The following is a 22518-nucleotide window of genomic DNA, read 5'->3' as shown; positions in this document are numbered from 1 at the left end:
AGTAGAAAAATGTTAAAAGGACTCCAAAAGTGCTAACCATCAAGAAAAAAGTGATAAAGTTATTATTATTTTTAAATTAAAAACTTATTCAGCAAAAGATATCCTCAAGAGAGTAAAAAGGCAACCTATGGTGTGGGCAAAGATAATAGCAATACCTCTATCTGACAAAGAACTCATACACACATAACAGATATTTTCTGAAAATATGTCAATGTGTAAAAACTTTACCAGTCAGTAAGACAGTCAGACCAATTTAAAAAAATGGGCAAAAGCTTGAAAGGGCACTTGGCAAAAGAGGATATCCAACTGGCCACATTTCTTAGTTATAATATAAACATTAATTAGCAGCAGCATGGCTAAAATGAAAAAAATGGAAGATATCAAGTGTTGGCAAGAATGTGGAGCAATTCAAATTTTTGTACACTGCAGAGAGAAATTTTAATAGCCACATCATCTGAGATACTTCTTGTAGCATGTGCTGAAGTTGAATGTACGCATCATCTATGACCCAGCAATTCTACCCTTAGGGGTGTACTCAAGTGAAAGGCACATACACCTAAAACTAAAATGTATTAGAGTGATTATAGCTGCTCTATTAGTGATAGCCCTTACCTGGAAACTACACAAATGTCCATCAATAAAAGAGTGAATAATGAAATCGTGGTATATCTACATAATGGAACACTATATAGCAATGAGAAAGAAAAATCTAGACATTTACACAATATGGATTTATCTCACAAAAATCATGGTGAGCAAAAGGAACCAGACACAAACACTACTATATTATTCCATCTATATTAGTTCTATTTATGTAAAGTTCAGAAATGGGCAAAATTAACCAATGTAGTTTAAAGTAAAAAACTTGGTTACCTTTGGGGATGGGGCCGATAGTAATGCGGAGGGAGCAAGTCAGGGCCTTGTAGAATGCTAATAATGTTTACTTCCTGGATTTGGACGGCAGGTACATGGATGTGTTCACCTGTAAATTGTCACTGAGCTGTACATTTACAGTTTCTGCACTTTTCTGTATGTGTAGTATACCTCATAAAATTAGTGCATTATTTATATTTATTCTAAACTCAACGATTTTTTTTCTCCTAGTGTTTTTGGCTAAGCTAATTCAAGTACAAGTTGACTGATTTATGCATTGATTTACAAAACCTTTTTGCCACACCTTTACAGATGAAACCTGTTTCTTTCTTTTTTTTTTGCCAAAGCAGGATTTTCCATTACTGCCTGCTGCTATTGCATTAGAGCCATTTCAAACACTCCTGGAAGGTTCCATTTCTTCTTGGAGACTATTTAAATTACATGTTCAGAACCTTTTAATTACCAGAAAGTCCCACGTGCCTTTTATAGGCATTTGTCAGTTCTCACTTACCATCTTTAAATGGAGGAAAAGTTGTGTCTTAAAGTTTATTTTGGTAGGAAAGTGGGCATAGGATGTTAGGATAAGGAGCTTTTGCACTCACTCTTATGTGTGGTATTCCCTAAAAGAACTGTTTCATGGAATTGTGTATTCTAAGTGAAATCAGGAGAGATGAGAGAATAGGCAGGGGAAAATGGAGATTAGTTCTCTGAGTCACCTCTGCATGTGTAACCAAAGCTACATAATGAAGAATTGATATCTCTAGAGGTTAAATCTTATGAAACAAGCAGAGTTTACTGAACACACTGGGAAGCTTCTCTTTCTGACCTTCCAAATGCTGTGACATCAAGGCCATTCCCATCCAAGAGGCAGTCTTGGCCGAGAAAGGTCAAGTGTAGCTAGCTGAAAACCACAACCTTGGTGAAGCATTTCCTGATTTCTCTGTGCATAATTAATATCTTCCTCTACTCTAATTCAATAGACTTTGTTCATATTCAATTTCATCTTTATATTCAACCAAATGATATTGACTGCCCCCCCCAAACAAAATGGCCTCATTTTCCCTTTTCATAAAAACTGGGGTGTGTCAAGGATTGTAATAACATCATACTATTATATTTTGTTTGATGTTACCCAAATTTTCCTTCACCAGCATGTTGCTTCAATTTCCTCCTTGCATTGCTAATAAAGGATTTCCTGGCTCAGATATCTATAAACTTATGTTCACAGCAGCATTATTCACAATATCTGCAAGATAGAAGCAACCCGAGTGTCTATTGTAAGATGAATAGAAGAATAAAATGTGGTTAACACATATAATGGTATCTCATTCAGCCCTAAAGAGAAGGAAATTCTGACAAATGCTACAAGACAGATGAACCTTGAAGACATCATGCTAAGTGAAATAAGCCAGTCACAGAAGAATAAATATGGTATGACTCCAGTTATATGAGGTTTCTAGAGTAATCAAATTCATAGAAACAGAAAGAAGAATGATGGTTGCCAGGGGGTGAGGGGAGGAAGGAATGGGGAGTTCTTGTTTATTGGGCACAGGGTTGCAGCTAGAGAAGATGCAAGAGTTCTGGAGATAGATAGTGGTGTTGGTTACATAACAAGTGAATGTCATTTATACCATGGAATTGTATACCCCCCAAATAGTTGAAAGGGTACATTTTACACAATATTTTTAATATACATAAATTTTAATAAAAGAATCCTTGGTCCTTTTCCCCCAGCAACTCCTGGTTTGTTGGTTGGTTTGTTTTTGTCATTTTTTGTGCCTGATTTTCCATTCTGCCTGTCCCATGTTTCTGTTCCATATACTAACACACATGCCCCGTATTTGACTTCAAACAACATTTAGTATATTCTCCCACAGAATGAGAAGTGCATTACCTTAGGAATCTGGAAAGGCATTTTCTTTTGTTTAGAGGCAAAGCCTCAGAACAGAGAAGTTTAATTTTGATTTAGCCCCATGAAGAAACTATTTTGCCCTGGTGAGTCTTTTGGACAATAGAACAGAATGTACCAGAACAAAGAAATGGTGACACTAATATTATAGTTGGGGGTCCTAGACAGCAACCCAGCTCCCTGCTTTGAAGTCTAGAGCAAATACATCTTTAGAAATTAAAGGATGGCTCATTTCCAGAATATATTTGAACATGTAAAGATAAGGTTGCCTCATAGAAAAGCTTCTCGATTAAAAAAAAGTAAATTCCAGTTGAAAGGAAAAAAGACAATTTGTATGTTATTTTCTAAATTGTCTTCTGTTTTCTACTAAAAATAGCACCATCCAGCTGCTCATTTTGTCTGTTTCTCTCCTCCTCTCACTTTCTCCTTTTTACTTACTTACTCCTTTCCTTAGAATATACAGAATAAAATCCAAATTCTTTGTCACAAAATACAGGGTTCATCCCGATCCAGCCTCAGACTGTTGTTCTTATTCTCTCTCTCTCTCTCTCTCTCTCTCTCTCTCCAGCCTGACCCTTCCCACCCTACATTCTCTCCTGTCATAGCACACCACCCGTCTCTCAGAATGGGCCATGATGCATACATCGTGTTGTCCTTCCTTTACTGCTGTATCCTCTGCTCAGAGGACGTTCCCACCCTTCTCCACGTGACAGCTTCTTATTCACCTTTGGAACAGCTCAATCATCACCTTCTCTGTAAAGCCTGATGTACTTCCTTTTCTCCTCTGCCTAGCCCGCTACTTGTCCCTCTTCAGGGATCCGCCATGATTCAGGACCTTTCTGCATGGTTTGTGTAGAGCATGGAATAATGTTGTCTAACGTATGTTTCAGCTTTTATTTAATTTTTAAGATTTTATTTATTTATTTGAGAGAGAGAGAGAAGGAGAGCACAAGCAGGGTGAGGGACAGAGGGAGAAGCAGTCTCTCTGCTGAGCAGGTTGCCCAATGCAGGGCTCAGTCCCGGGACTCCGGGACCATGACCTGAGCCGGAGGCACACGTTTACCCAACTGAGCCACCCAGGTGCCCCTGTTTCAGCTTTCAGACTAGAGGATTCTCCAGAGTGGGGTCATCATTATATCACAGCACCTGACACAGGCCCTTGGAATCAACTCTCAGATACTTGTTTGGATAAATGAATGAATAATGAGTGGAGGAATGAGTGAAAATCAAGACATAACCATTCATTGTTATGGATTTCACAGAGAGAACACAGAGGCTTGTATGTCCAGTGACAAGCATGAAGGTAAAGTTTCTTTCTAACAGAGAAGACAGAGTTTTACAGTTACTGGTTGAACGTCAACTTCACCCACAACTAAAAACCACTTGCTCTGCTTTGTATCTGCAGAGTAGGGCATACTAACATTACACTCAGGAGTGCTGTGAAAATCAATTTTCATCAGTTAACTGTTTCAAAGTTCAGAGGTAATAAATTGTCTTTATGCTATAAATTTAAAATAATGTTATCCTCTAGCATTTTTTTTTTGAAATAGAAAAAAATCCCTTTCTACATTGAAAATGTGTGGTAGAAAAGTAAGTAGAATTGTTTCCACTTACAATGCTTTCAAGTGATACCCCTGGAGTCATTTGGCCTGAGCTATAAAGGTGGAAAGAAACTGAGTTTTATGCACATGCATGCTCACACACAGTACACTCTCTTATGTAAACCAGGCAGTGACAAGTTACTTGGATGGCTAAATCGAAACTGGTCCACCAAACAAAATTGTGCACTGTGTTGGAGAGCATTAGTGCTGCTGGGTTTTAAGGTTTGCCTTGGCTGGGATTCATTGTAACACCACCCACCTCTCTCCAGTTGCAATATTCTAACCAGGTCACCTAGATGCTGTGAAACAGATGTTCATTGAAGGGAAAGGGAAGTAGGTGGTGTCCATTGAAAAGTGATAGCCATGGCAGAGGGGAAAATATACTTTTACCTACAACACAGGCTGAATATTATGGAAAATTATTGGTGGGGGAGACATTCCTAGATCTCCAGGAATCTGCACATTTAGTAAGCGCTTGAGGGTACTGAGAGGCAGGAAAGCAGGGAGGGAGGCTCTTGGGCTCTGGGGTCAGACTGGTTTTGACTCCCAGCTCTGTACCTCCTAGCCATGTGCCCTTGGACAAATTACTTAATCTTCATCTTTAGCTTCTCATCTATAAAACTGAATAAGAATACCTACTTCCTATGGTGCACTTCAAATGGTGCACAGTGTTGTTGACTATTATGACAAAGATTGTCTTTATGCTGAGGGAACTCCACTGTTGATTTGGGTTGGCAACCCACTCAACCTAAAGTTCTAAAAGGGGAGGAACAGTGATCAGAGCTTCACCAAAGGGCTAGGAAACAGTCTGTTCTCAGTGCTAGGAAGATTTGCACTTACAAAAGTCAGGAGGGAAGATGGCAAAGCTACCAAATGCAGAGCCTTGAACCTCTCTTGACATTCCAGCAGCCCCACTTTGCAGAAGTTCATGGCAGGCTGCTGATGGTTGCAGCCCTCTGCCCAGGAACTTAGTGGGCACCTTCTTAGCCGTTTGGTAGACCTATGACTTGGTAACACTTCACGTCAGCCTTGAAGCCCCAGAGTCCTTTGTCAAATCTTCCTCCCCTGCACCTTCATGACCTTTCCAAGCTTTCACTCATCTCTTTCCTCCTGAAGGAATTTCTATCAGTGAGGGTCTTCTTTCCTGATCGAGTTGTCAGTCCATTTTGTGATCCAGGTTGTGTGGGTATCACACGTACACCTTCTGATGTCAGGGTGCCATAGTTAGTAAACTGAGGCACTGGTTGGGAGATGTAGGAATTAGGAATATAGATTCCAAAGCTTCTCTGTTTACAAACTTATTTACTTATTTTTTTTATGAATTTTCATTAATTTGAACAAAGCTACATGACAGAACATAGCTTCAGCATTGTCCACCACCAACAGGTAGCAAGAGAAGCTGTTGAGTGTTTCAGTCTTCATCTCTGACCTGCTGTTTTGCATTTATGCATACTCTTCATATTTTAGGAACAATATCACTCTGCTGTAGCCAATAAAAACAAAAGCAATGAGAGTTTCAAAGTGCTAGGTAGAAGAGGAATTTGAGTTTGATATAAAAAGAAGTGGTCTCTCTGCTTCTGGCTACGATGGGATAACTGGTGCCAGACTAATTACCCTCGGCAAACAGCCACAGAATAGGCACCTCCTCAGAATGAGGCAACTGTGTCCAACCCTTGGACAGCAGGCAGTGCTAGACAGCAGTCCTTAAGAGAGGGGAAATCCATGGGGTGAGAGCCCTGATTGCCCTAGCCCTGTGCCTGTGCACAATTTCCAGAGGGCAATGTAGGGATCCGGAACCCAAGTAGACATAGGGGTTCCTCTGGGCTGAGGAGGCAGAGATCAGAGTCTGGAGGATGTCATGGAATCTGAGGGGTAAGGCACCAACAAGGGAGACCTCAGGAGTCGTGTGAGCTTCCCAGTGGGTCTTTGGTGGAGGGAGAGCCTAAACAACTATAGAGTAAACATCTTGGTATCTTGTGTCCTTTCCAATTCATTGTCTTACTAATTTCTTTGCAAATCTAGGAAATTGTTTGTCTGGAATATTCTCATATATCACAGGTTATTCTTCTCAAGTGCACTAATCTGATGATTGCTTATAACAGCATGTTGTGTTCTCGTTTTGTTGAATATGTATCTAGGTCTCATGCAGCACCCTTTTTGTTGATTGCTTATTTTTAAAAACCTAATGGTCTATCCAGATCTGCTCTTTGCTCAAGAAGAACATGGGAAGGGGCAGGAAGGGTGATTCGAATCGGCAGTAGAGTCTCATCTCAGAACACTTTCTCAGCATATTTGCTGTCTTTCCATGGGGAATGACTGCGTTCATCTTCCAGGAATTCCTTCCACATGTCCCTTCTCATGCTGTGGAGTAGGCAGATCTCTCAGCAGGAGGCCTGAAAGCTTAGTTCTGCCCAGTCCTTCTGTTTCTGTTTGGTGACTTAGTGTTTATTTTTGCTATGGTAGCAGATAGAACTCTAGCTGGTTATAACTTTCCTTCTCTCTTCTACTTGGTTTGGGGTGAGAAGTCTAATCAAGAAAAATCAAAGATGGTATGACTCTGTCATACCTCGCTCAGGTCCGTCTTTCTAACACTCCATGTTTGGGAGTCAAACCTCCATAGAGCGCTTTCAGACTTTTTCTCTGGCCCACTCCAAATCCTGGTTTCTGTCACAAAAGACAAAGAACTGTTTGTTGAATTCAACACAAAGTGACATGTAGGATTTCATGTAGGATCTCACTTGTCCTGCCTCCCTTTGGTCCTAATTTTCACAGATTTTACAAATTTTGGAAAATCCGTGGTTTGTGGTTGTGGTCATATCCCACTTGTACTGAAGGAGTAAACTTTTTAATTTGTTTCTCATTCTTCTAATGATATGTACTGTTTAGAATTGAAAAATTGGAAAAGTTTTTAGTATGCTACTTAAAATTATAAAGTTAAATGGTAATAGAACTCCTTATCAGGAGAATCAAAGAAACACAAATAAAAGTAAAAACTGTTAAGTGTCTAAAATTTAAATAGGGAGAAGGAGAAGTGGTAAGAAGGAAACTCTAACGTAAAATAATAATATAGAATATAAAATAAAATCACATATAGTGAAGTTGCCAAATATATCTACTATAGTAAATATAAACCGGGTAAGCTTTAAAAACAAAGATTTTTAGCTTTTACTAAAAACCAAAACCCAAATATAGACTATTGAAATAGTAAAAAATTAGAAAATATTTGAACAGTGTAATTTATGACAAGTAAATAATATCATGTCTTTACTATCGAATATATATATATATGTTCATAAGAATTCATACATATGTGTGCACACACACGACTTATAGTCTACAAATAGGTTGCAAAACAGTATGAAATGACCTTTACTTAAGTAAAAGACTTGAGTATGTGTATTCTAAATATACAAAAAAAATCTGAAAAGATTTATAATACCTTTGAGGAGTAAAATTTGTTAGGCTATAAAAGGAAAGGGGGATTTTATTTCTCACTTTTTATGATTCTCAACTGTTTGTCACAAACATATTTGGCTTTTATAGTAAAACCTTTTAAAATAGCTATCACATATATTCAAAAAATGAATTGTCAAATATTTTGCATACAAAACTGAATCCTTAGTCTATGCCCCAAATCGTTTCCTTTCTCTTGGATTACTTAAAAGGGCAATGTTAAAGTTTTCTATGGCTCAAGAGTCACAACCTGCCACAACTGTAAAAGTGGAGAATTTGAAAGAAAGTAGATTCTGTTAGAACATTGACGACGGAGGTATACAGTCTAACTGGAAAAATGACAAATGAGGCTACAAAGGACAGCAGGTGCCAAACACTGGTGTATTAAGGCATTAGACATAGTGAATAAAGCAACTGAAATTTTGTTGTTGTTTTTGTTTTGTTTTTAGAGAGAGAAAGAGTGCATGCAGGGGCGGGTTGGGGAGGGGCAGAGGAAGAGGGAAAGAGAGAACCTCAAGCAGGCTCCGTACTCAGCACAGAGCCCTACAGTCGGCTCAGTCTCACAACACTGAGATCACGACCTGAGCTGAAATCAAGAATCAGATGCTTAACCGACTGTGCCACCTGCATGCCCTGCCACTGAAGTGCTTTAAGCAAGTAGCATAACACCATCAAAGTTGCATTTTCAAGAAATTGCTGGTTGAAGGTTGGAGAAAGAAGTTGGAGGAGGGCAAGAATGGAAACAGGATTCGTGACTTAAGGCTGATAATCTTAAATCTTCTGCCTAGCTCAAATACTAGGTTGTGAAATTTGACTTATGTGTCTCACAACTGGAGGACAAAATACCAGCTTTTTTTTTTTTTTAACTGATGAAATTTAATTACATGTTTGCAGCCCTCTCTGGACTACCTCATTTTTTATTCCTCCAACTGGCAGTTAAGACCTTGGATTCAACCCACCCATGTGACAGTTTTAGTCAGCAGCTATATTTGCGTCTTGTAAATCCCAGTGACTAAAAGGAAAAGAGAGGAAGAGGTCTTCAGACATAATCTTTTGAAGTCAGCCTGGATCCAGACTGAGGTCAGTTACCTTGGTCTGAAGAGCAGAACAGAATGTCCTTTCAATGGGCAGACAGGTACTAAAGGAAAGAATCCCAAAAAGTTGAACCATGAATGCTTACTCCTTTTCTCTAGGGGTGGGGCCATAAATGAAAGGTCAGAAGGGACAGAATTGTTCCTTGCATACTTTTCTTCATTCCCTGAGAATGTGATGAGTAGGGAAGAAGTGTGACCCTGGAACCAAGGGGCCAGGCACAGTGAGCTTCAATCACGTTTGAGACTGCAATGTCCGTCAGACTCCTGGGAGCAGAATGGAGCATCTCAGTGTCAGCTGAGCACAGAGGGCTGTTTCTTCAGCATGCTGTAAGAGCTCCCATGAGGGAGTGAGAAGGTGGTTTACTGGAATGGGGACTCACATATATATGAAGCCAAGATTTGACTTTTTGAAAAGAAGTTAAAAATGTTTAGTTATTTCACTCTTAGAAGAGTAAGTTAATGACTTAAGGAATGCATTTACAAGGTTCCTGGTTAGAGTTTGAGGTTTGCATTTAGAAAAGACTTTCAGCCATGTTCTTTGGATTTCTCTTTCCTTATTTCCTTCTCTTCCTTTCCCTTCCATTCCCTTCCCTTCCTTTCCCTTTCCTTTCCTTCTTTCCCTTCTTCACTGTCTACAAGTTTATAAAGAATACTAACTTCCAAGCTTTGGGCTATGTTTCATTCCACTGACAGGTTCAAAGGATGTACACACAGTAACTATGGAAAATCCTACATCAGAGCCACTATTCAACAACATCAAGGAGAAATTAGTGGGCATTTTATGAAGGAAGATGACCAGAGCATTCATAGTTTTCATCTTACAAACTACGTTAGAGTGTTTCTTCCAATTTCTAACTGTCCAGCCCTTCTCTTTCCTTTCTTTTAGCGCTCTGAACTATGATGGTGCAATTGGAGAATTTCTGGTTCTGCTAATATTGTGGATTGGATAAATTGAATAGTAACTTGCTACAAACACCCCCAAAATACTGGGATAGGGTACAATACTCATTGTTTTAAACACATAGTTATATTAGTAAGAAAGAAAAGAAAATCCATATATAAAAAAAGCAATCTGAAAATCAGGATAGTGAGCTCATTACCTGACATAGAGTTTTCTAACTAAGGTGAAGAGTGGAGTATATGTGGGGTGTTCTTAATCTTATTAATCTACAAGCATGAGTCTCACTCCCTGCGCAAGAACAGAAGTTGATGGCCTTGAGGCTGCAAGAGGCAGAGAAATGGAACTGGAAAGTAACACAAATCATGGTTCTGGAAGCAGAAATTAGAAAAAAATATTCTTCCACTGGCAGAAGTTGTTGACAGGGAAATTTTAGTTCCCTTCAGGATTCTTGGATAAAAATAAACACATAATAAAATGACTTGAGAAACTAGGAATAAAGTGATCATTCCTAACCTGATAAAGGGAATCTAAAAACAAACCTAGAATGAACACCAAACTTAATGTTGAACTTTTTTTAAAAAAGATTTTATTTATTTATTTATTTATTTATTTATTTTAGAGAGAGACAGAGAGAGAGCATGCAAGAGAGTGGGGAGGGGCAGAGGGAGACGGAGAGAGTGAATCACAGGTAGACTCCCTGCTGAGCACAGAGCCCAATGGGGGACTTGATCTTATAATCCTGAGATCATGACCTGAGCCAAAATCAAGAGTCAGATGTTTAACCTACTGAACCACTCAGGCACCCCAATGGCGAAATTTTTTAAAACTTCACTTTAGGAGAAGAATATGAGCTCTCACCACTTATTGTCATTATGCATCATCACAGTGAGGAGGGAAAAAAAAAAGTATGGGATTTGGAAGTGAGGAAGCAACATATTGTTTTTACATTCTGTCATCTCCTTCGTAGAAAACATCAAAGAACCTACAGACAAATCACTAGAGAGACTAGGGGAGTTTTGTAAGGTAGAGGAAACAATAAATAAGACAAAAAGTCAAAAGAAAAATAGACAGAGGCTTGGACCAGATACTTTACTAGAAGAGGAAAAACAAGTGGCCATCAAATATACTGAAGGATGCTCAGCTTTATTAGGTATCAGAATTCATATTAAGACCATGCTGAATTATGATTTCACACCCACTGGGCTGGCCAGAAGCAGAAATTCTGGTAAACTAAAAGAGTCTCCCAAGTAGATTTCTGAAGCTCTTTCTTTTCTCATGGTTCCTTCCTCCCTACAACTCTGCCCCAGAAAGCCAACCAACTCTCTTTCTCTGACCAATCTGTGCTTCCTTAGTTCAGTGAGATAACCAAACATTGCTCTCGATGATCCTCCCCACTGTATAATAAGGAACGTGCTTCCAAGCAGAGAATAGGTCCTCTTGGTCTTTTTCTTTCTCCCAGGCATCACAATCTGGGCCACTTGCCATCCAATGCCTGAACACAGTTGTTTCACTTATTTTGTTCAGTTTTTCATTTGCTTGTAGTGGGAAAGCAAAGGTGGTCCTTCTTACTCTTGTCATGACTGGAAACAGAATTTCCCTGTATCTATGCATAACAGAGTTCAGAGAGAAGGGAGCAACGCAGGGACGCAAGGATGCAAGGACTCTAGCAATCTGCACAGAGGTAACCTTTGTGTCTTTCCTGACACGAGAATATGCATGCTTAGGGTAAAACTCTGTGTCTGGAGGAAAAAATGACCAGGGATCTGTGGGCTTCATGCTTCCAAGAACTCGTACAGGGCATGAAGTTCCAGGCAGTCAGAGTTACAAGTCCACACTGATCACCTAGGGCATTTATTAGAGACCCCGTATGAGTCAAACCTCATGAATAAGATTAACTCATCCCTTGAGATTGTGCCATTTGAGACAACATGGCTGCACCTAGAGGGTATTATGCTGAGTAAAGTAAGTCAGGTTAAGAGAGAAAAGTACCATACAGTTTCACTTGTAAGTGGAATCTAAAAACAACAACAACAGAAATGAGTAAACAAAAAGGAGAATTAGATCTATAAATACAGAGAACTAACTGATGGTTGCCAGAAGGGGAGTGGGATGACTTATGGAATAAGTAAGTCACAAGAATAAGAGACACAACATAAGAAATATAGTCAATGATATCATAATAGTGATGTGTCAGGACAGAAGCCAGCTACACTTGTGATGAGCATAGGATAATGTATAAATGGTCAAATCACTATGTACACCTGAAACTAATGTAATATTGTGTGTCAAATATATTAAAAAGAAAGAAAGAGAAAGAAAGAAAGTGAAAGAGCTAAGTCATACCTCCAGTAAAGGTTACTCTGGACCTTCCCTGACAAAGCTTAAATAAAACTCAAAAAGATCAATGTAACTTGCAATAATTTTACTACCTTTAAAAACAAAGCCCAACAGTCTGTAGAGGAAGTCAACAAAATCCAGACTTAAAAAAAAGTATCATTTATAATGTCCAGAATCAAGTGAAAAATTATTAGACCTTTAAAGCAGGAAAATACAACCTATAATTAGGAGAAACATCACTCAATAGAGAAAGACCAAAATGATGGAAAAAGATGGAAATGATGGGATTAGCAGACAAAGATGTTAAAACTACCTTACAGTATATAAAGGAAAATGTGAACTCAATGAGAACAATAGAGATATAAAAAAGAACCAAATGAAACCGCAGACAGGAAAAATTAAAAAAAAAAATCTAAAATGAGAAGCTCACTGAATTAGACTAATGGCAGATTACACTGTGCAGGAGACATGATAATAGAAAGCAACCTCAATTAAGTGTACAGCAAATAATTTTAGTATATCTCATCTATGTGTATATTAATAATATATTTTTATAGTAATAATTTTAAGACCAAATTCAGCAACATAAGTACCTATACATATCTACATGTGTGTGTATATATATATATATATATATATATATATATATATATATATAGTAGTAGTAGTGTTTGTCCTGAGACTACAAAGTTGATTTAACATTTGATAGCCAACCAATGAACTTTACCAAATTAATAAAAGAAATAATACAAGTTCTAATGCCACTTAAATAGATATAAAATACTAATTAAAAAATTAACCCTCAATCTTGATAAAGCTTCCAGCAAAATAACAATAGATCCGTTTCTCAATTTGTTGAGTGGAATCTATGAAGATCATAAACTGATTTCATAATTAATGGTAAGTAACTGACATATTTCCCCCCAAGTTCAGAAACAAGCCAAGCATATTCACTCCCAACACTACCATTCAATGTTGCATTGGAGGTTCTAGCCAATGCAATAAGGGGGAAAGGGAAAGAACTAAAAAGGAATATTGGTTAGAAAGGAAGTAAATAAATAAACTTGTTTTTATTTGCAGCTGGCATAATCTTCTGTGGAAAAAAAATGTAAGGGTCTTAAAAAAAAACTACTCAAACTAAAAATGACTTCAGTTGAGTTAAAAGTAACAAGGTTAAAATACAAAGTTTGATTGCATTTCATTGTGTTAACAATTAACAACTAGAGCTTGAAATTGAAAAATCAATATAATTTGTATTGTTAAAATATTAACTAGGAAAGCTAACAAGTATATGCAAGAAAATTAATGAAATATATCCAATTCTAAAGGAGAAAAATCTTGGTGAAATTGGGGCAGGCAAAATTTTAAAGTAGAACACAAAAAGTATAAAGTGTAAAGAAAAAAATTTTAACATGGACTTCATCAAAATTCCAAAATTTTGTGCTTTGAAAACACCCTTAAAAATAAAAAAGCAAGGGTGCCTGGGTGGCTCAGTGGGTTAAGCCTCTGCCTTTGGCTTGGGTCATGATCTCGGGGTCCTGGGATTGAGCCCCGTGTCAGGCTCTCTGCTCAGGGGGGAGCCTGTTTCCCCCCTCCTCTCTGCCTGCCTCTCTGCCTACTTGTGATCTCTCTCTCTGTCAAATAAATAAATAAAATCTTTAAAAAAAATAAAAAAATAAAAAAGCAAGTTGAAGAACTAAACATTCTCTTTTTTCCACTATAGATTAAAGGAATTGTATCTAGAATTTGTAAAGAATCTTACAATTCCTTAAGAAGAAGACAAACAACCCATTTTTTTAAGAAGATTTTATTTATTTATTTGACAGACAGAGATCACAAGTAGGCAGAGAAGCAGGCAGAGAGAGAGGGGGAAGCAGGCTCCCTGAGCAGAGAGCCCGATTCGGGGCTCAATCCCAGGACCCTGGAATCATGACCTGAGCTGAAGGCAGAGGCTTTAACCCACTGAGCCACCCAGGTGCCCCAAACAACCCATTTTTAAAAAGTAATTTAAACAGACACATCAGAGAATAACTACACGAATACTCAATAAGCTCATGACATGATACTAAATGTAAATATTCATCAAGAAAATGTAAATTAAATCTATCATGAGATACTACTGCATACCTGTTAGAATGGTAAGATTGAAAAGACAGACCATACCAAATTTTTGCAAGAATTTGGAGAAACTGAACCCCTTATTAATTTCTGGTGGAAATATAAAATGGTACAATTACTGTGGAAATAGTATGGCAGTGTCTTATAAAGTTAAATAACATTTTCCATATGACCCAGTCATTAAAAAAAATTTTTTTTTAAGATTTTATTTATCTGTCAGAGCGAGAGAGCATGAGAGAGAGAGAGAGAGTGCGCACAAGCAGGGGGAGAGGAAGGCAGAGGGAGAAGTAGGCTCCCTGCTGAGCGAGGAGCCGGATGCTGATGCGGAATTCCACTCCATGACCCTGAAATCATGACCTGAGCCGCAGGCAGACAATTAATTGACTGAGCCACCCAGGTGTCCCTGACCATCATTTTAATCCATATTCACTCAAGAAAAATGAACAGATGTCCACAGAAAGGCTGTTTGTAAATATTCAAAAAGACTGGCTTTATTCCTAATGGCCCAACCTGGAAATAATCTAAATATCCTTCAACACGTAAGTGGCTAAACAAATTGTAGTATAATTATACAGTAGAATACAACACAGCAATACGAAGGAATGAAATATTCATACACACAACACGATGAGCCATAAAAACATTATAATGAGTAAAAGAAGACAACAGAATAAATACCATAGGTTTCCATTTATAGGAAACTCTAGGAAAGCTAAACCTAATGTATTGTGATAGAAAGATCATTTGTTGCCTGGAGTCAGGGATGGGCTGGTACTTTACTGGGAAGGGGCCACTGGGGCATCTTTTGAAGGTGATGATAATATTTTATAAATGATTTTGCTGGTGGTTATAAGTACGTATGCTCTTGTCTCACTGGACTGTACACTTAATAGGAGTACAGCTTATTGTTTATAAACTATGTCTCAATAAAACTTGACTTTAAAAGTCTTGATAGGGGCACCTGGGTGGCTCAGTGGGTTAAAGCCTCTGCCTTCAGCTCAGGTCATGATCCCAGGGTCCTGGGATCGGGCCTCGCATCGGGCTCTCTGCTAGGTGGGAAGCCTGCTCCTCTCCCCGCCACCGTCTGCCTCTCTGCCTACTTGTGATCTGTCTGTCAAGTAAGTAAATAAAATCTTTAAAAAAAAAATAAAAGTCTTGATAAAAGCAAGTACAAGAGCAATCTTATAGTTTTGATTTTCATTTCCCTGATAATTCGTGATGTTGAACACACTTTATATACATGGTGGCCATTTGTATGTCTTCCTGGAGAAATGTCTAGTCCAGTCCTGTGCTCATTTTCAAAATCAGGTTATGAGATAACATCCCCCAACTGTAGAATGGCTATTATCCAAAAAGAAACAAAAGATAACAAGTGTTGGCAAGAATGTGGAGAAATTGGAGCCCTTTTATACTGTTGGTGAGAATGTAAAATGGCTTGGCCCCTGTGGAGAATAGTATGCAGGTTCCTCAGAAAAATTAAAATAAAACTACATTTAATCCAGCAATTCCACTGCTGTGTATGCATCCCAGAAAACTGGAATCAGGATCTCAAAGAGATATCTGCACTCCCATGTTCATTGCAACATTATTTACAACAGCCGAGATATGGAAACAACCAAAATGTCCATCAACAGAAGAATGGCTAAAGAAAATGTAGTCAGTATGTAGAATGGAATATTGGCCTTAAAAAAGAAGTAAATCCTACCATTTGTGGCAACACAAATGAAACTGGAAGACTTCATGCTGAGTGAAATAAGCCAGTCTCAGAAGGCCAAATGTTTTATGATTCTACTTATATGAGGGGTCTAAAATAGTCAAAAGTAGAGAATAGAATCGTGGTTGCCAGGGATTGCCAGAGGGAGAGGAAATGGGGAGGTGTGAAAATGAAAGGATCTAATTTAAGCAATTATAACATTGCCTGGCACATAGCAAATACTCCATAGATGTTAGCTTTTAGCATTAATATTGTCTTGGCTCTCCAACAAAGAATGTTGATAAGGGATTACTTTAAGATGTGAATATCATCTATTCATCATTCTGGTGAAACTCAACTTCAAAACGCACGTGCACACACACACACACACACACACACACTCAGAGACACACACGTGCAAGCCAGGAAGAGGTGACAATAATGACCGTGCAGTTGTGAGACTCTAGTAAAGGTCTTGTTCATAGAAATGAAGAGATAGGTTCCAATTTGGGAGGGATTATTAGCCAAGGAAAGTGTCAGGACTTGTCAATGAAAAGAATTACTTTAAGTGACAAGCATTTGGAAGAGAATGTTATGTGTATTGTTTAAATGTGTAACAATTCCTGAATTATAATTCCAGTGAGTCACCATGCACTGACCGCACCAGGGAGTGGAGGGTGTGACAGCCATTCACATTCTTGTACATACTGGCTTGTTCACTCCCAGGGGATGGAGTGTTTATGGACATAACCTCACTCGAGCCTGTGTTCCTTCTTGCAGAATTGCAAACATTACACAAATGGCCTTCATCTTGCCTTAGACTTGCCTCTAACCTACGTCTGTTTTCAAACCCTTAATCATAAACTCCTATTGACCTTGTAGTCAAATGAAGATACTGAGTATTTCCTTTATACAGTCACATCTTCCTCACCCCATACTGATGATTTGGGGGCTTTAGGAAAGGACTCTAAGTTCCTCTGATTCTATTTTACTTTGCTGGATTTGGTTCATCACCAGGCCAACAGATTGGTCTGTTTGTTGAAAGCATACTCTGTCATCTAACAAATTTGTTATCCATTTCAGTTTTGGGTCCTCAGGATATCTGATAAGCATGCATTTTATGACTTCATCCAAGCTTTTGATAAAAATATTGAAAAGAATAAGATCAAGGACAGAACCTTAAAGCAAGTCATCCCAGAGATCCTTCCAAGTTACCATTAACAGCAAGCTTGACACTGGTATATACTCTGATCAACTCAACCATAGGGGCTTCATTGTCAAATACATTCTGGAGGTGTTACCTATTGTGCAACTCTTAGAATTTTGCATTACAAGTCAGCATCCTAAAGATTTAGGGAATTCCCCAGTGAGAAGGGTCTTATCTCACTATGATGTACTTGTTCATGAAAGACACTTAACATCCCAGGGACCTACAACTATGGAGATTTAGGATCCTGTGAAACAAGGTCTGACACCCAAAGGAGAGGACCTCAACATCATGTGAGTGGAATGCCATTGTGCGGAGCCTAGATCATGTGGGAGGAAAACGAGAGGTCCGGGCTCTGTGTGTTTTATTGGTTTTCGTCCACCACACTCGGAGTCTCTGGCAGTTCAGTGCTCTTCCTCACTGGCTCTGCTCATCTCTGCAGAAGAATGTGGAAGACAAGGGATGGTATCCACGATTCTAGAGAGAGAGTAAAAGAGCTCTCATCATTCCTGCCGAAACTGGAATCTCTCTGAGTAGAGGCGTCCCGGTGGTTCTCCATGGACAACACTTAGCTGGGAAATATAATGCCTCAAAAAGCTGTGATGAATGTAACTTGCTTTTCATTTCTATGACTAAGGGTCAATCATTCTGTAAGGTGTACCCACAGTGGCACAATCTCTTTTCTGGAATGTAGTGGAAGAAAGACAGCCTTCTTGTTTCGTATATGTTTCCTCCTCTCTGAAAGTCCTGTTTCTATCAGTGTCAGGGATAAGAGGAAAAGAAGAGATGGGATTTTGTTTGTTAGCTTTGTGGGAGGAGGAACCTCTGTGGAGAAGCACAGTGCGTACAGAGAAGCAGGGAAGGCCTCTGCTTTACGTAAGCATGGACGGGTGACTGCATCTCCGTTCCCCTCTCCCCGCATGTGCTGGGGATGGGGAATGATGAAAACATCAAGGCGTGACTTCAGTTTGCTAATTATCCAGGGGCTCCGTCAGCCAGCCAAACAACATGCGTCTGCTTCTGCCTTCTGGCCTAAAAGCTGACCCTGTCTTAGCAGGACCACCCTCCTTCCAGCCTCAAATCAAATCCTCTTATTCGTTCATCTGTGACTTCTCCCACACACTGAAGAGGCCAAATATGTTTAATTACAGAGATTATTTTGTAGTCCAGTGGACTACCACCCCACAGAGACTCCCGCTGAGATCACAATGTTCATTTCCCTGTCAGAAGTCTGCTGTGATTTTAATCCATGTTGTCTCGGAAGTGAAGAGTTCAAGGTTTTTCTCTTAGCTAAGATATTAGACCAGATGTCCCTGACGGGATGCTTCTGGCAACAGCAGGAATCGTGTTCCCAGACCCCTGAACAATAACTTTGTAAAGGTTCTTCCAAACTCTAAACACATGCATACTCCTACCCGTTCTGCCTTCTTTGCCTCCTGTTTTTCTTTCTGTTTTTCTTGGCAGGTGTTGGTGTTGGGTAAACAGTCCTTTCACGGAGGTGCTTCTCTGTCAGGTCCCACAGAGAGTAAAGAAAATGGCAAGTTAATGAATTCAGGGTTGTGTCTGGCAGGAGGTGTGTTCCAGTCGGGAACACATCGGGCAGCAGGTTAAAGCAAAACAAAACATAACAATGGAGTGAAACTACAGCACCCAGAAACCCAAGCTTAAAACAGAACTCAGTAAATGACCTAAATGTAAATGTCCCCGAAGTCAAGAGCGTATGAGGAAGCAGAAGAAGGAAGACCAGAAAGGCATGACTTTGCAGCGGTCACCATTGGGCAATTTAAAAACTACTTACAGAGTAGCAAGAGGAGCTTTTCAAAATGAAGTTGTTCCAAAAATGTAGTGTTTTTAGGATCTTGCCTTACAAGAGTTGTCTGATGAAGGTGGCAGAAATGCTGGTTCTTCCCCATGGTGCCAAAGGCGTTCCAGGAGAGTGCCCCCCTCAGTGTCTCGTTCTCTGCCATGCAGCAGCTTCAGCTTTAAAGAAAATGCAGGACTGGGGGCGCCTGGGTGGCTCAGTAGGTTAAGTGTCTGCCTTCCACTCAGGTTGCGATCCCAGGGTTCCTGGAATTGAACCCCACATTGGCTCCTTACTCAGCAGGGAGTCCACTTCTGCCTCTCCCTCTGACTCTCACTCCTGCTTAGGCTCTCTCATAAATAGATAGATAGATAGATAGATAGAGAGCAGCTTAAAAAAAAAGAAAAGAAAATGCAGGACTGTTGGTTGTTACCATTTCAAGTAGGTCTGCAGAATTGATCTTTTCTAAGGACTCCATGTGTTTTAACCCATTGAGCCACCCAGGCACCCCAGGACTCCATGTGTTTTAAAATGATTCCTGTATGCTTGGTCATGATATCTGTTCACTTAATGCAGGGGGTAGGGAGACAGTTATCTTATTGATGCAAAAGCAGAACTTGATGTGCACGATAGCAGAGGACAGCCTTATGGAGAGGAAAATGAAGCCTTCTTTGGATATGATACTTAAGCTTTTAAACAACAGTCAAAGAGTGAGACTTTGAAATGATATGGAAACTGAAGAAGGAACTAACTTCTTAAACAAAGGGCTGTTGAGAGTGGGACAGGCGCATCTGAGCTTTGTGTAAAATGATAAATGCCACCAAGGTGGTCCCAGCAGATTGTAACATTTAAAACTCCAATAAGGGACTACATCAGGGCTCCATTTAGTAGAGAAGCTTTCCATGGAAAATAGAAAACATTCTTTCTGAGTATCTGAGGATCTTATGTGTACAGCTCCATGAGCTCCTCAGCAGAAGTAAAAGAATTGATTTCTTGTGAACTCTTCAGGCCAACAGATCAGTCATGTCCAAAGATGTTGGCTGGTTGAAAAAGAGAAGGATTTCATTCTCTATACCTCTACAGAGTGCTGGAAGCTTTTGTTTGACTAGGCCACTAATGAGTCTTTCTTCTCCAAAAGCAAAATAGTAATAACAAAAACTGCAGATGAACAAACAGATCCTCAGTGGGGCAATGAAACCTGAGAGATCAGAGCGTTCTTTGGGCACTTTATCCTCCCTGACTTTTCAGTCTACACTTGGACCTCATTCTTCACCTGACGTCAAATACAGAGTCACTTTAACCAAAAAGTATTTGCTTAGTGAGCAAACACTAACAGGGGAGAAAAGCACATTAAAGGAAAGGACTCATCTTCCTTGAAGACTCAAAGGTGACATGAACTGAAGGCAAAAATTTCCAGGGAAAGAAAAATGGATGTCTTGGTCTTGACAGTTAAAGGTCAAGAGGTCTTACTTAGAACATCACTTGGTGGAAAGTTAGAGGAAGTCCCTCTGTAGAGGATACAGAAGACTCCCTTTGTACCATAATGGACTGATGTTATAAGTTACTGATCCAGAGACCAAGACTCCTCTAAAGCACCATTAGGTAGGGTTCCTGCTAGACATGTATTATGGAGAGATGACAGAGGGTGAGCGTAAGTTCCTGTTTCTGGAGGGCGAGAAGGAAGGACCTGTCAAGGTCTGTGTGCAAGGATGCCAAGGAACTATTATAAGAGAAGCCTGACCCCAAGAACAGAAGAGGACTCACTGGGAAACATTATTCCAGGCATGATGAACTACTGGTGAGACTAAAAGGAGAATGTTGCAAATAGCAGAATATCTGTTATTCTATTTTTCCAAGACCTTGCAAAGTCTGACACAGGGACTTGGACCAGATACTTGGGGAGAGGGGCTTGTAACAGGTAGGACTGTATGGATAAAACTGCTGTAAAACATGTGAGTCCAAGGTGATGCTCTTCATGTTCCCTACTAGTTACATGTCTATACACATATATACTAGTACAGGTGTACCATGTTAGTTACATACAAAGGATTTTCCCCTCCTTTACTAAGGGGGTTCTAGGAGTACACGGGAAGGCATAATAGAAGAATGATGTCACCACACAAAATGACAGAGGACTTAAAGCCACAGTTGCCTGCATCACCGTCACATTATTCCGTTCTTCAAAATCCTCTAGTAGATTCTTACCAGACTCCAAATAATGCTGAGATTCCTTGCCAAGGTCAACAAAATTCTCTGTGTTGACCCCTCCCTGCCTTGCTCACTGTATCCCCTCACGGTCTCTCCCTTTCTGCTTCAGCCATTATGAATCTTTGTTCTTTGTCAGGAAACCAAATCTACCCCAGCCTCTGGGCCTTGAGTTTGTTTTCCTTCTGTCCAGCCTGCTCTCTCCCGAGATCTTCACCTCACTTCCCCTCTCATCACATGCAGGTTTCTGCTTAAAGGTCACCCTCTTAGAGAGGCCTTTCCTGAAATCCAGAACCTGTGAAGATGAATTTGAGTTGGAATTGGCTTCCCCTATTCTGAGCTGGAGGTCACATGGGGTCTTGCTCATTGGTTAACAGGAACCCCATCATGTGCGGAGACTAGTGTGGCTGGGAAACATGGTCATCACAGATCCATCTCAGGTACAGAATGTGATACTTTTTTTTTTTTAATAACCCTATTCAGCACTGTTTTGAAGTTTCTTTGAACTACTGGGGAGTCTATGTAGAGCTGAATGCTGAAAGGTAATCAGCCCAAACTCTCAGCATTCAGAAGTCATACATCAAAACATGGTCATCAGATCATTCTGAAAATTAAGTTTCTGAGAAATGAGGACCTCTGTTAAGCCATATAAGAATATGTTTGTGGAGTCACCTTTGCAGACAGAGCAGAGATGAAGCCCATGTTATCTATGAAAGTGTCACCAATACCGAAGACTGCTTGGAGTAAAACAAAATGAGCCTAAAGTGAAAATAAATCATCTGATATCCAAAATTTGACAAATAAGCAACTATACTTAAATCCCTTTTCCCTGGGATACAAAGAAATAGTAAAACTCACAGAAGAAAGAAAGAAATGAGAATGAGGATTTCAAACCCCTTTATTCTCAGAATGAGTGAATATTGACTGCAAAATGATTGAATAAAAATGAGGGTGTCTTCTGATCAAATTTTAGTTTTAAAAACATGCTCTTAACTTTGGAATGTTTATAGGTTAAGTGTGTTTATCTAAAATAAATCACGCCCCAGTGAAGTTCCTAAAGTTACTACAATGCTAACTCATTTAGTACCAGGCATGACTAACTCGTATCAGCTTAATAAGTCTTGGCAGCGCCCAGGTGGAAGAGATGGAAAGAGATACTATCACAGTTTATAAACAAAAAAGGAGAACAACTAATGTTACATGAATCTGTTCACACTTGAGAATGCCAAGATTTTTTTTTTTAAGTTACAATGCAGATCTTTGTGATAATTAAAAAATAGACACAAGCTTCCTTAGTTTTCATTCATCGGTACAAATGAGGTGCGG

The sequence above is a fragment of the Enhydra lutris genome, unplaced genomic scaffold (genome assembly GCF_002288905.1).
Source record: "Enhydra lutris kenyoni isolate GAN:26980312 unplaced genomic scaffold, ASM228890v2 scaffoldscaffold72, whole genome shotgun sequence".
NCBI lineage: Eukaryota > Metazoa > Chordata > Mammalia > Carnivora > Mustelidae > Enhydra > Enhydra lutris.
The sequence above is the reverse complement of the archived record's forward strand: the minus strand, read 5'-3'. Positions refer to the sequence as shown.